Genomic DNA, 15,792 nt, shown 5'->3' on the forward strand with positions numbered 1-15,792 from the left:
TTCTGCTGTCTTTCACATTAATGAGAATATTTCTTACCAACCCCTACCTACTTCCCCTATGTATCTTGTATGTAGCGATCATATCCTCGCTATCATAAGTTGAAACGTTCTCAAAATGTGCTTAAAGAGATAATCAGTGATGAAACTAATCCAAATTATGTCCCAGTGAAGACAGACACTATCACCACATGGTTTAAAAAATATATTATTTTCTGGTTTTAGAATATAAAAAATACTGACATATCTGCAGGGGTTGCAATATTCTCATCCAAAATGGGTTGTCCTTAGAGACCATTACTGCGGCATCAGAGTGGCGCTGAGAGCGCCTCCAATGACAGGGATTATATGAAAAAATGAGATTACGCAAGATATGACAGTTGCTCGTGACAGCTAAAGAGCCTGTGAGTCAAGCTTGGCTCAGCTCGGCTCGATTTGCCAGCCACTTGACACGCTTCGATTGTGAAAGGCACTTAGTTGGACGGACTAAAAATAATCCAATCTCTTACACTCAACCCTCTTCAGTAGACGCCACCAGTGTGTGTGTGTGTGTGTGTGTGTGTGTGTGTGTGTGTGTGTGTGTGTGTGTGTGTGTGTGTGTGTGTGTGTGATTACCTAAGTGTAGTTACAGGATGAGAGCTACGCTCGTGGTGTCCCGTCTTCCCAGCACTCTTTGTCATATAACGCTTTGAAACTACTGACGGTCTTGGCCTCCACCACCTTCTCACCTAACTTGTTCCAACCGTCTACCACTCTGTTTGCGAAAGTGAATTTTCTTATATTTCTTCGGCATCTGTGTTTAGCTAGTTTAAATCCATGACCTCTTGTTCTTAAAGTTCCAGGTCTCAGGAGATCTTCCCTATCTTCGTGTGTGTGTGTGTGAGTGTGTGAGTGTGTGTGTGTGTGTGTGTGTGTGTGTGTGTGTGTGTTGATTAATAAACTCCGGGAACATCATCAGATGACCCCATAATTTGGCGTTGTGTCGTGGACGGGAGCCCAGGAGCTAGAGTCGAGGCTTGGGGGGACTTTCAGTCTCCATAGACACGATATTGTCCACAACTCTAATGGTAACTTTTAACCATTCGTCTCCTACCATAATATTTTATATCAATAGGGGAATATTTTTTACACTTTCATAATCACGTCTAAACAGTAGGGGGGTGAGAGTTAGGGGGGATAGATCTGTGGGGGAGAGAAGGAGGAGTAGTTAGGGGGGGGGGGATAGATCTGTGGTGGGAGAGAAGGAGGAGTGGGTGAGGGGGAAACTGGGAGGGGGGAGGGGAAAAGAGGGGGTTTATGGGGGCAGAAGGGGACTTCCCAGCCCTGTTAGCCTCAGAGACGTGAATATCTCCCAATCATTCCAATCGCCATGAAGTAGATACACGTATATTCGCTCTATGAGTCTATGTGCAACTATCTATTTCGCCACTTATGATAGACCTTGTCTATTGTGACTTCTATTGAGCTTTGGGTGTGTGTGCGTGTGTGTGGGGGGGGGGGTGATGAATAGTCTTTGCAGGACCTCATTGGCAAACATGATTATATGCTCCCGGACGCAGGTTCGAATCCTCGTCACAGCCCTTGTGGATTTGTTCATTTGATGCATCACGTTAGTGTGATCTCTGTGTGATGATTATAGTATCTTCAGATACGCGTAATAGTGTGTTTTATTATAATTAATAAAACCGTAGAACAATATCTTATTATTTATCTAATTATACAAAGAATTAGGCTACTCGAAGATCTTATTAGTGACCAATATGATGATTTATTTTTTTTTTAACTGATTTTTGGGGGAACTTTGTTTTCATTTAATTTGTGCGCAAGCAAATATTTTATATGTTACAGCATTATATATATATATATATATATATATATATATATATATATATATATATATATATATATATATATATATATATATATATATACACACACACACACACATACATACATACTTCAAGCAACAACAGTCAGGCCGCTCCATTTAAATGATTTTCAAAGCACTCATCAAAAGAAGGGTGTATAGTTAATTACTTGACCCCACTCAAATGGCAGGCAATATTCCTGAGCACAGCTCATTGGGCCGTTAACTAAATGATTTCATGAAAGGTTTCCTGAAAAGCTTTCACGAAAAGCCCTCTTATTGTATTCGCTATTAATGTGGTTATCTTGAGATGATTTCGGGGCTTTTTAGTGTCCCCGCGGCCCGGTCCTCGACCAGGCCTCCACCCCCAGGAAGCAGCAGCCCGTGACAGCTGACTTAACACCCAGGTACCCATTTTACTGCTAGGTAACAGGGGCATAGGGTGAAAGAAACTGTGCCCAATGTTTCTCGCCGGCGCCTGGGATTGAACCCAGGATCACGAGTCTAGCGTGCTGTCCGCTCGGCCGACCAGCTCCCTATGTGGTGGGTCATTTAATTTGGCAGACATATATTTTAGCGGTATGACAAGCAGGTTAAAGGCAGTCAGGGTATTAAGACGGTGTCAATAAGTAATCAAGTTTTGGTATTGTGTTTGCTCTCTTATTGAAGATTAAATTAACTGCCTGCCTATAATGGATCTCCTTATATAGACTTGTTATAATGATACTCACGTAAAAACAATAATTAGTTATAGGGAATCTAACTTTCACATTGGTTACCTGCGTGTGTTTGGGTCGTGTGTGTTGATGGAGCGGTGAGTCTAAGCTGTTTGGGCCCTTGACCCTTAGCCATTTATATCTGGTCGTATATTATGTATATAATTATATTTTTTTTTTGTAGGAACTGGGTTCTAGGCTCATTGAAACAACAAGGGACCCTAGAGCTGCCAGCTTTCTTTTCCAGCGCCTCAGTGTGGCGATACAGAGGGGAAATGCGCACTGCATCCAGGGTTCCTGCCCGCCATCTGAGGAGCTGGAGGAACTCGACAACCTATGATAACCATCTTTGTAACCTATATATATATATATATATATATATATATATATATATATATATATATATATATATATATATATATGTATATATATATATATATATATATATATATATATTTTAATTTTGCTTTAGAACTTTGGAATAGAGGTGGCTTTCCCTGGTTCTTCTTTCAGTGCATTTCAATTACAATTTCTTAATTTCTCTTTTGCTCATTTGCATTTTCTGGCTTTCAAGTATGTCTTTTTGTTCCATATAACCTCAATTTGAAGGGATTGTCCTTGTTAAACTTGTCTATTCACATCGCTACTATGTATGTAGTGATCATATCTCCGTTGGTCTCAATTATTAGAGTTGCTACGTTGAGTTTTTTTGACCCGTCTTCGCAGTCTCTGCAACCTAAGAACCTCTCGGACTTTTAAACCTCTGAAATGTTAGATTTTTTTTTTTAGAAATTAGAAAAAAATCTAATTTTGTATACTTCGCTATGGTTGGATTTCGTGATGATGCTAACTAGACACATTGTTTTTGTACTGACCTCATCTCAGTTTATGATTTCAATTCAATTTCTTTCTTTAATATGCACCCCATACCCATCCCGTGGGCGGTGGTGTAAAAGATTACAGAGGCACATAATCGGTTCAGGAATGAATGGGGTTATTTGGATTCGGGGTGTCAGCCCGAATTGGATACCTTTGACACCGTACTGGAAGAGCTTAACCTGCTAATTTATACACGTCAACAAACTCGAGCGTAGTACCTCTTTCTGTAACTTTTTAAAACTAAGATTATATATTTTTTTAATTCACGCGCCTGATAATGTCAGTGGAACAATGTGTGATATTGATTCGAACGAGAACCTGGATTGGTGAATTTACGTCAAGTTTAAGTTCAAGTATGTTTATTGAGATAAGCAAGGAATACATCTCAAAGGGATAGAGTAGCTTAGGCTATTTCTACCCCCCTTGATTTTCCTTAGAATTTACGTCTAACTATGCATCAAAATATGGTAGAGAGATAATTGAGTACTATAATGGATAGCCAATGAATATCTTACGGATTAATTATACAGATAATAGCCATGAGAATGGTTTAAGTACCTTGCTGCTACGTTTCATGGGTGTTAAGGAGTCTGATTATCATGGTGATTAATTATATAGAGTACCGTCTAAAGTACTCAGTCATTACCGTACCCAGCTGGTTAATTAAGTGACCTCATCTTAGATTATTACATAAACAATTTCATCTATCCTTTTTACCAAGAAGATCCTGGGAAGCTGTGTATGTAGGAAGTTGTTCCACAAACCCTCAATAAACCTATATATAGTTCTTGATCTTTAATGATTCAATTACGAATGGAATTTTGTCTAGCAGTTAGAAGCTGGAGAATATTGTACACTGGTACAGGAAGGAAAGGAAAGGGAGCCGGTCGGCCGAGCGGACAGCATGCTGGACTTGTGATCCTGTGGTCCTGGGTTCGATCCCAAGCGCCGGCGAGAAATAATGGGCAGAGTTTCTTTCACCCTATGCCCTCCTGTTACCTAGCAGTAATATAGGTACCTGGGTGTTAGTCAGCTGTCACGGGCTGCTTCCTGGGGGTGGAGGCCTGGTCGAGGACCGGGCCGCGGGGACACTAAAAAAGCCCCGAAATCATCTCAAGATAACCTCAAGATAAGGTAATGGGGGAGGAGGGACTTAATTGCAGACCAGTTTCAGACCTAAATTTAAATTCCCTTCAAAGTACACCAAAGAATAACAAGGATAAAACTAGTTAACAAGAGAGTATTAGATATTTAAACACCAATATTAGATATTAGATATTAGATATTAGATATTAGATATTAGATATTAGATATGTAAACACCAACATGGCTAAAAGGTAAGAGTAATCATGGCTAACAAATCTTCTGGAGTTCTGTGATCAAATAACCAAAATAAGACTTAAGAGATAGTTGGGTGGACTGCATATTTCTGGACTGTCAAAAAATCGTTGACACAGTACCAGACAATATAGACATTGCCCCAACATTGAGAGGCAGATGACGGTGGACAATAACTATCGTATTTGTTGTAGTAAAATCAAGAGTGTAAACAAATATTTCATTTTCTTGCAACTGGTATCTGTACATATATTCCACTTTCTACAAAATTAAATGTAATGATGATTGTTGTTGATGATTGATGAGGTGCACGAGCCTAGATGCACCTCGTGTGCTCTTCAGCTTCATCTAGTATATTCATCTATATGATTTTAAGCTTATATCAGTGAATGAGAATCACCTGTGTGTGTGTGTGTGTGTGTGTGTGTGTGTGTGTGTGTGTGTGTGTGTGTGTGTCTGTGTCTGTGTGTCTAAAGTTTTGATATTACTGAAATTCGTATTAAACAGTTCCTCTTGAACTCTTATTCTCTTACTTCCTCTCACAGACTCTTAACTCTTTATACCTCTCACCCACTCTCCCTCATCTCACCCACCACCACATTCTCCCCTCTCCCCCCCCCTCTCTTCTCTCTCTCCTTCCTATCTCCCGCGGAGTGACGCAGGCTGGGGCTAGACACAATAGCCTTGTGCGTCACTGACCAGGTCAGCGCTGACCACCACCACGCAAAGTGAAGTCTGGACATTGTTCCTGGAAGTGGTGCTGACGGAGGTGGGGGGGGGGGGGAAGTGGGGGGAGATGGGGTCGAGGACAGGGTGTTGGTTGTGTGGGGGTCGTGTCAGCAAGGCGGACAGCCCGCCTGCTTTCATAACTCTCACTGTATTTCCCACTTCTAAACTTCCCTTCACCTATACCTCTCCAGCCTCTTTATTCCCCCCCCCCCAAAAAAAGGGCTGTGTGAAGGAGGGGGGGAGGGGGTCCCGTTGGGGCTGAGGTGGGGGAGTAATCCAGGATATAGTGTTCCGTTATAACAGGATTCCTGTTAAATATATCAGGGAGGTCCCCGCCCCCCGTACATGGCTGCTGGGTGACTATCACCCCCCTCTACTATTACAGAGGCATCGGGTAGAAAGGTAACTACAGGTGAAGTACCTACCTTGAGGTTACCTTGAGGTGCTTCCGGGGCTTAGTGTCCCCGCGGCCCGGTCGTCGACCAGGCCTCCTGGTTGCTGGACTGATCAACCAGGCTGTTAGACGCGGCTGCTCGCAGCCTGACGTATGAGTCACAGCCTGGTTGATCAGGTATCAGGTATTAAGTAATGTGCTGCAGTTGAAGCAGAGTTGGTGATATATCTCTATTGATTAACAACAGTGCGAACCACAGTAACAAATGCAATATTTCCATTACCTTTTTATGAAACGGGCCCCATTCACAGGCTCACTCTCACCCAGTGACTCACTAGCCTAGCTTTCCTCTTTTCGCTAGTCTTCAGCTCTTGGGCCCCGCCTGAAGTCTCTCCCTCCTTACTCCCCCCCCCCCAGGTGGGAACTCAATGCCTTGATAACCCCTGATTTTGCCTCTTTATATATATATATATATATATATATATATATATATATATATATATATATATATATATATATATATATATATATATATGTCGTACCTAATAGCCAGAACTCACTTCTCAGCCTACTATGCAAGGCCCGATTTGCCTAATAAGCCAAGTTTTCATGAATTAATATATTTTCTCTATTTTTTTTCTTATTAAATGATAAAGCTACACATTTCATTATGTATGAGGTCAATTTTTGTTTATTAGAGTTAAAATTAACGTAGATATATGGCCGAACCTAACCAACCCTACCTAACCTAACCTAACCTATCTTTATAGGTTAGGTTAGGTTAGGTGGCCGAAAAAGTTAGGTTAGGTTAGGTTAGGTAGGTTAGGTAGTCGAAAAATAATTAATTCATGAAAACTTGGCTTATTAGGCAAATCGGGCCTTGCATAGTAGGCTGAGAAGTGAGTTCTGGCTATTAGGTACGACATATATATATATATATATATATATATATATATATATATATATATATATATATATATATATATATCGTTACCTACTGTACGGTTTACCAAACTGGTAAATTGGTAAAACCAATTTAGAAAAACTTGGTTTTACCAATATACCATCAGTGACCTTACTAAGGTCACAGATAATTGATTCCCCTCAGATGGATGGCAACACTCCCCCCCCCCTCGCCCCCCCCCCCCCCACGCATCTCTCCCCCTCCCCCTCACCGTCTCTCACCCCCCACCCCCCCCTCCTCACTAGATGTGAGGTGTCTCCTCCCTCTGCCCCTACACGTGTGCCAGAGTTCCCATTACCAACCTACACAATTTATGCCAATTTCCAATTACATTTAATAATCAGCATCTATAAGCCCTGTATCTTCTCTAACATTTTAGAGAGCTCTTAAATTTGGCTAATTTCAAAACCAGCCAAATTTAAATAGACAAAAATGTTGATACAAGAATGATTTTATCTTGCTTTCCATGGGAGATATAATCGTCAACAAACGAAAGTGTGGGTCTGAAATGTTTGTTTTAATTGGTGGATATATATCAGATCGGGAGGTTGTGATTGGTTGCTCATCCATCAGGTGTAAAGTTGTGCTTAAATCGACATCTATTTCGCCTCCATATAGAGATGGAAGTTAAAAAAAAAAAATAGTTGACCATCTATATCCCTTCCCCTCTCCCCCACCCCCACCAACGTGCGTGTGTGTGTGTGTGTGTGTGTGTGTGTGTGTGTGTGTGTGTGTGTGTGTGTGTGTGTGTGTGAAGAAACCACCACCAACAATGGAATGACGCCAATGGCCAAACAAGGAACTATTTCTGTGAGGGAACAACAGAGAGAGAGAGAGACCTGGAGGGACAAAGGCAGTCAGATATGTGGAGGAAGGACTGTTGAAGGAGGCAGTGGTCCCCCTTTCCCTGTAGTCCTGAGTCCCAGCATCACCCATCACCACGGCGCTTCTCCTCCTGCTGCTGCTCCCTGGAGTCCCTCAGGTGAGGCACATCTGATCGCTGGTAACACCATGCCACAATAGAATCAAGTTCGATTTGTGATTGAGTCGGAACACATGTACACTTAAAACTCCCTCATTTAGTCGCATATGCGTGTGTATACAACACACACACATGCACATATACATGTGTATACACGCGTGCATACACTCACAGTTTTGGTGGAACACGATGTCCCAATTTCAATTGATTTAAAACGTTTGGGGAAAATTGAAAGAACAAATGCTTCCTCCCCCGAGCGCCAGAGGGATGGAAAAGACCCCAACTGGGGTGGAATGGGGGGAAAAGACCCCAACTGGGGTGGAATGGGGGGGGGGGAAAGACCCCCAACTGTGGTGGAATGGGGGGGAAAGACCCCAACTGGGGTGGAATGGGGGGGAAAAGACCCCAACTGGGGTGGAAAAGACCCCAACTGGGGTGGAATGGGGGGAAAAGACCCCAACTGGGGTGGAATGGGGGGGGGAAAGACCCCCAACTGTGGTGGAATGGGGGGGAAAGACCACAACTGGGGTGGAATGGGGGGAAAAGACCCCAACTGGGGTGGAATGGGGGGTTCCAAGAGCAGGTGGAATGGAGGTCGCAAGAGGAGGCAGAGGGGGTGAAATGGAGGTCGCAAGAGGTGTGTCTAAACCACCTGAAGCGTAAACATTAGTGAAAAAATATAGAAAATATACGAAACGCCGCGTGTACTGCTTTAGTACGAACAAGCCTATAGGCTATTCCCCACATATACACCCCCTCCCCCCTTCAGGATGCAGCTCCTAGCAGCTAACTACTACGTATCTATTTACTGCTAGGTGAACAGAAACATCAGGTGACTAACACCGCCCATTTGTTTCTGCCTCGGCCGGGAGTCGAACCCGAGGATATAGCACTATGACCCAAGAACACTGTCTATTCAACTGCAAGGCCCTGTTGAATTTGGCTGTTTACCCGTATGGCCGAAAATGGACGTAATATGAAAATGAAAAACAAATTGAAAATATATTTTGGATTTTTTTTTTTCAAAACAGTAAGTTAAGGGGTCCCTCTGGTAGGTTAGGAGGGCAGGAAATTCTCCCAAAGTTTCAAAATATCATGAAAAACGTTAATTGATTTACCTTTCCGAGTAAGCCGGAGGACTCAAACAGAAAACGGAACAGTTCGACACTTTCGTGAGCCGATTTCATTTCAAATTACGTCCATTTTTGGCCATAAAGTGCATACGGGCGAAAAGTGACATTATTTTTAAGAGGACGGGTTGTCCCCCCCCCCCCCCCCCGTGTAGTGGGGTTACCGAGCATGTCTCGAGTTGCTTTGGATAGGAAGATTTTCATTGGATACTTGCTTTAATAGTCTCATTAACCACTGCTAATACAACTACAATATTAATTTCAACTCCTAGTTTGCCACAGGCTGTTTTTTTTCAATCATGAGTCGGTCGGCCGAGCGGACAGCACACTGGACTTGTGATCCTGTGGTCCTGGGTTCGATCCCAGGCGCCGGCGAGAAACAATGGGCAGACTTTCTTTCACCCTATGCCCCTGTTACCTAGCAGTAAAATAGGTACCTGGGTGTTAGTCAGCTGTCACGAGCTGCTTTCTGGGGGTGGAGGCCTGGTCGAGGACCGGGCCGCGGGGACACTAAAAAAGCCCCGAAATCATCTCAAGATAAGATGTCAACATCATCATGCTTTCTGATAGCAACATGCGGTGATATCCATAGGAATTTAATCTTAAATTTTCTTTTTCTTGAGGTAAAACAGTGATTCGAATATCACTGATTATTTTCCGGGTGAGGTAAAACAGTGATTCGAATATCACTGATTATTTTCCGGGTGAGGTAAAACAGTGATTCGAATATCACTGATTATTTTCCGGGTGAGGTAAAACAGTGATTCGAATATCACTGATTATTTTCCGGGTGATTGCTGCTACGTGCAATCATTGCCAAGAATGCCCGCTGCAGGCAAGGGAAAAATTCCAATGCCTATTCACTTTTTTTACAAATTCAGTTTCAAGACACATACCTGCACGTTGAGCGAGTCGCCCTGAGCCATGTTATTGGCATCACTGATGAATGAGCGCGAAGGGAAGATTGTTCTACGGGCTCACCATAGCCCGTGCTACATGGAACTTTTTGTTCCAGGTAGCGAATCTTAACAACAAGGGAAGATTGTTGAAATATATTACATTCCCATCCGGAACATCATTTTCCACGTCCTCCTACAGAGCCGTCAGTATACACACGGGAGACATCTCCCGTCACGCAGGGTGCAGTCGCACCTCCACAGATCTCCAGTATCAGCTCTTGATACTGGTAATGGCTCAAAAGGGCCACCACTTACGGGCTATTCATGCCCGTGCCACCTTTTGGGTGGTTTAATCTTCATCAATCAATCAATCTTCGGTATAGCACTGAGACGTTATCCACAGCCTGAGCACTCTCAGTGATCCTTCACACTCTTAACTCTATTAATAACGAAGTGTGTACAATACCATTTAGTAACGGGACCTACTGATGCTGGTTGGGCAAAGACATATCTATTTTTTTAGTAACATTTCTTAATAATTCTCTAAAACATTTGGGTTAATCATTTCAAAATCTTACAAGACGACCTCGAGTCGAACAACCCAGTTTATGGAAGCCTGCGGCTGGTCATTTTTTTATCTCTCTTAAGAACTCACCGACTTACCTCCATTCTTGCAACAGACATTTTTTCTGGTATAGATAACCCGAGCGATTTTCTTCAGCTGTAAATTACCTACAGTAATTACACCCAGAAAAAGAGTTCCAGAAAGAGGAAATTCCCTGGAAACCTTTTTTTTTCTTTTCCAGGCGAGGTGCGCTAGCCAGCTGTCACGTCCAGACGCCCTCCTCTATCCTGACCCAGGCGCCCCTCTATCCACACCCCTCTATCCTCGCCCCTCCTGTGAAGGACGCATTAGCCACTTCGTCTCGGCGGTCACTAAATTACGATAGCTCCTGCAATAAGGTACGCGAGTGGCAATTATTGCTGTCACGCTGCATTAGCACAATAATCAAGACGAGAGTGCACGCAAAACGTGCACGCAAAAAAACAAAAAAACACGTTTAAACAAGTCTTTGTTGGGATTGTAAATTGTTGTTCTCCTCCGACGGTCAAATGTTTGATTGTTTTGATTATGCGTAATATAACCCTCTGGAGAGAGGGGGGGGGGGGAGGTCACAACCCACTGGAAAGAGGTCACAGCCAACTGGAAAGAGGTCACAGCCAACTGGAAAGAGGTCACAGCCAACTGGAAAGAGGTCACAGCCAACTGGAAAGAGGTCACAGCCAACTGGAAAGAGGTCACAGCCAACTGGAAAGAGGTCACAGCCAACTGGAAAGAGGTCACAGCCAACTGGAAAGAGGTCACAGCCAACTGGAAAGAGGTCACAGCCAACTGGAAAGAGGTCACAACCCACTGGAAAGAGGTCACAACCCACTGGAAAGAGGTCACAACCCACTGGAAAAAGGTCACAACCCACTGGAAAAAGGTCACAACCCACTGGAAAAAGGTCACAACCCACTGGAAAGAGGTCACAACCCACTGGAAAGAGGTCACAACCCACTGGAAAGAGGTCACAACCCACTGGAAAAAGGTCACAACCCACTGGAAAAAGGTCACAACCCACTGGAAAAAGGTCACAACCCACTGGAAAGAGGTCACAACCCACTGGAAAGAGGTCACAACCCACTGGAAAGAGATCACAACCCACTGGAAAGAGGTCACAACCCACTGGAAAGAGGTCACAACCCACTGGAAAGAGGTCACAACCCACTGGAAAGAGGTCACAACCCACTGGAAAGAGATCACAACCCACTGGAAAGAGATAAGCTACTGGAAAGGCATCATAAGCTACTGGAAAGAGATCATAAGGTACTGGAAAGACATCACAGCCCACTGGAAAAGAGTCACAAGTGAGCCTCGTTCTACCATGACTCTCAGAGAGCATCTCTCTACGACCCGTTTGGTCTGGAACTAATCCCAATCCCCCAATGTGTCATCTGCAACACAATAGTAAAGTGTTGCTACGCTGCTTAAGTGTTCCATAAGGCGAGATAAGGAGCAAGGGCAGCAGCAGTATATCACAAATGCCACTCCGACTATCTCGAACCCCGCTGGGAGATCCTGGAGGATCTAAAACCGGCACCGGCAAGTCCAAGTGACGTCTTACACGCACACAAAACGCATTTTTGACGGGCTCGCCATAGCCCGTGCTACTTGGAACTTTTTTGTTCCAAGTAGCGAATCTTAAATAACAACGCCATTTTTTTGTTTTTACAAACACAATATAGGTTTTGTTCGGTTAAGTTAACCTAAGTTCGGTCGGGTTACGTTTGTTTACAGAGTAGCGATGACGTAGAACCGGTTGGGGTGCCGGTCGGCCGAGCGGACAGCACGCTGGACTTGTGATCCTGTGGTCCTGGGTTCGATCCCAGGCGCCGGCGAGAAACAATGGGCAGAGTTTCTTTCACCCTATGCCCCTGTTACCTAGCAGTAAAATAGGTACTTGGGTGTTAGTCAGCTGTCACGGGCTGCTTCCTGGGGGTGGAGGCCTGGTCGAGGACCGGGCCGCGGGGACACTAAAGCCCCGAAATCATCTCAAGATAACCTCAAGATAGAAGGCTACATATTTGTCCAGGTCTTAGAGCCTAGTCTCAAAGATCTTCCCTGTCCCCCCAGTCAATTTATTAAGCTTCTCACAAGCTTAATACACTTTTAAGCTTCTCTTTAAGCTTCACCAATACACACTTATGACTTCCATGGACGGTCGGTACCCCCGTGCCCTCATGCAGCGAGACGCTGGCTCTTCATAAGATATGAAAGTATTTCTTGAAGGGTTCAGTACAATAGCTAATGGAAGCAGAGTGGCTTATCCACCTGGGTAATGCTGAGAGGACTACTGAGGCAACAGGTTACAAGGGGTGTAGGGGAGGCCAGGCAAGGTGTGGGCTGTCCAGTTAAAGAGTGGGCTGTCCAGTTAATACGTGGGCCGCCCAGTTAATACGTGGGCCGCCCAGTTAATACGTGGGCCGCCCAGTTAAATTAATACGTGGGCCGCCCAGTTAATGACCAAATTTGAGAGAGGACTCCCTGTGGGTTGGAAATATCTAGAGTCCATTAAGAAAACATTCTAGTATATAATTAACATGTACTATATTTAATGAGAACCTCCCGAATCCAATTAAACTCAAATGTTATAACTGTAAAGAGATGTGTTTGTGGAATTGCTAATCATTAGCACAATCACTGCTGCCTCTAATCACCAAGTCTCTGCTTGATGGTGTGCGTGACCAGGTCTGAACCGCTAAGTATCAAGATGGTGAGAATCTACCAACTGTACCTCCAGGTGGTTCACTATAATACTGTAACAAGGGGAGAAAGTGACATCAGCTTTACACACAGAAGTCACAACAATGTGATGCATCAAACGAACAAATCCACAAGGAATTTGTTCAACTCTTTTGACCATGTCGTAGCTCAGTTGATTAAGACAGCGTCTAGGATGCTCCCGGACGCAGGTTCGAATCCTCGTCACGGCCCTTGTGGATTTGTGACACCAGCTGGCTCGGAGTTGGGGGTATTTTTCTGGGGGGGGGGGGGGGAGGGGCAAAAAATGAGTAGTCTAATGCTGGAAATCTTCTTTCCTGGATGGTTTAGTCCTGTCCATCCAGTTGAATTGGATAGTGAACGACCTTTCATTTAGGCAGGGTGGCACTGGATTCAATTTTATCCAAGTGACTGGGCAACGTTCCTTCATCCAGTCCCCCTATCCGGTCCCCTTATCGCTTCTGTGCGCTGTATAATCACTTCGGTTGAGTGCCGTCGTTGTTATCTTTCCTTGTGTACCTTGAAACTTACTTCAGTGTCAGGCATGGAATACCTGACACAGGAAATAAATGAAGTGTTGTAGGCAAACTCTATTTACATCTTGATATGCAGATACGACAGACCATTAGGCTTTGAAAGCTAATCAGTCGGAACCTAATATGTTGGACATAGGCGCCAGTGGACGTGCCCGGTGCGAGTAGTGGATGAGGTCTCTACTGACCAAATAGTACATGCACTCTTTCACTATGTTACGTAATTTGGAACCTAATCAGTCGGAACTTTATAATTTGGAACCATCAGTCGATTACAGGTTGAAAGGTGGAACCCAAGAACCTTAATTAGCATGTCCCAGCTACTGTGCTTTTAAAATACAGGTTGCAAAAAAGAAAGCTCATACCTTGGATGCCACTATACCTTGAGGTTACCTGGAGGTGGCTTTGACAATCCATGTCCCCCGCTGTCCGTTAACAAGTTCCTCTTTCAGCAATGAAAGAGGCCAACTAGACAAGTAATTAATTACCTGAGGAGTGTGTAGCTTCCTTAGGAGAAAGTGTGTGGATGCTGTAAGATCATTTTGAGAAGAAAGAGGGCAGACCAAACCTTGTAAATCTGCATTAGAAGCCTCCCTTCGTCTCCTGCTCCAGAATAATCCACTACTCCCTACCCCTATTATTATTCATTGTTTAAAGTCATTTATTTCCTCCTCTTGACAGTTTTCAGGTCAACACTTTCAAGGCCATGTATATGGTTTTACAGTTTATAAAGATCCATGTCTTTGGTACTTCATCATTTGGAAATACCAACTTTAGTGGCCTTAATCATGTTCTCCTATATATGACCTTAGTATGCGCAGTTTCAACAAGACAACTACCCTTGTGTGTGTAAAATGTATTATATAATAGCAAACATCTCTCAGTCTCACCCAGGAATGTATATATCCAGTAATGTCTTGCTCACGCCTTACTGTGCATGGTGCTATGCATCACAATTAGTATCAAACCATAAAACATATGACAAATAATTTGCATCGGACTGAATGTCCCATCGATATTCTTTACGCGAGGGCCCCCCTGGCGAGTATTGACTCGATCATTTACGTATGTGCTCTACAAATTATTCATGAAATTCAAAGTGGATGACAGGTTTCACCGTGTAAAAGAGGGTAGACAATTTATTTGCTGCTTTTTGCGATTAATTCCTTCAAAGGAAGAGCTTCGACAGAACGTGGCAGAGGACACTCCAGCAGGGGTTAAATTTTAAATTTTTTAATTTTGCCCCGAGGGGCGAGTTTATTGGGCAGCGCCACTTATCTTGTGAGTGGACACACCGCCATAGTGACAGTATTGGGCAGCGCCACTTATCTTGTGAGTGGACACACCGCCATAGTGACAGTATTGGGCAGCGCCACTTATCTTGTGAGTGGACACACCGCCATAGTGACAGTATTGGGCAGCGCCACTTATCTTGTGAGTGGACACACCGCCATAGTGACAGTATTGGGCAGCGTCACTCATCCTGTGAGTGAACACACCGCCATAGTGACAGTATTGGGCAGCGCCACTCATCCTGTGAGTGGACACACCGCCATAGTGACAGTATTGGGCAGCGCCACTCATCCTGTGAGTGGACACGCCGCCATAGTGACAGTATTGGGCAGCGCCACTCATCCTGTGAGTGGACGCACCGCCATAGTGACAGTATTGGGCAGCGTCACTCATCCTGTGAGTGGACACACCGCCATAGTGACAGTATTGGGCAGCGTCACTCATCTTGTGAGTGGACACACCGCCATAGTGACAGTATTGGGCAGCGTCACTCATCCTGTGAGTGGACACACCGCCATAGTGACAGTATTGGGCAGCGCCACTCATCTTGTGAGTGGACACACCGCCATAGTGACAGTATTGGGCAGCGCCACTCATCCTGTGAGTGGACACACCGCCATAGTGACAGTATTGGGCAGCGTCACTCATCCTGTGAGTGGACACACCGCCATAGTGACAGTATTGGGCAGCGCCACTCATCCTGTGAGTGGACACACCGCCATAGCAGCATGTACAACACTCCCCAA

Source organism: Procambarus clarkii, chromosome 69 (assembly GCF_040958095.1).
Source record: "Procambarus clarkii isolate CNS0578487 chromosome 69, FALCON_Pclarkii_2.0, whole genome shotgun sequence".
Classification (NCBI taxonomy): domain Eukaryota; kingdom Metazoa; phylum Arthropoda; class Malacostraca; order Decapoda; family Cambaridae; genus Procambarus; species Procambarus clarkii.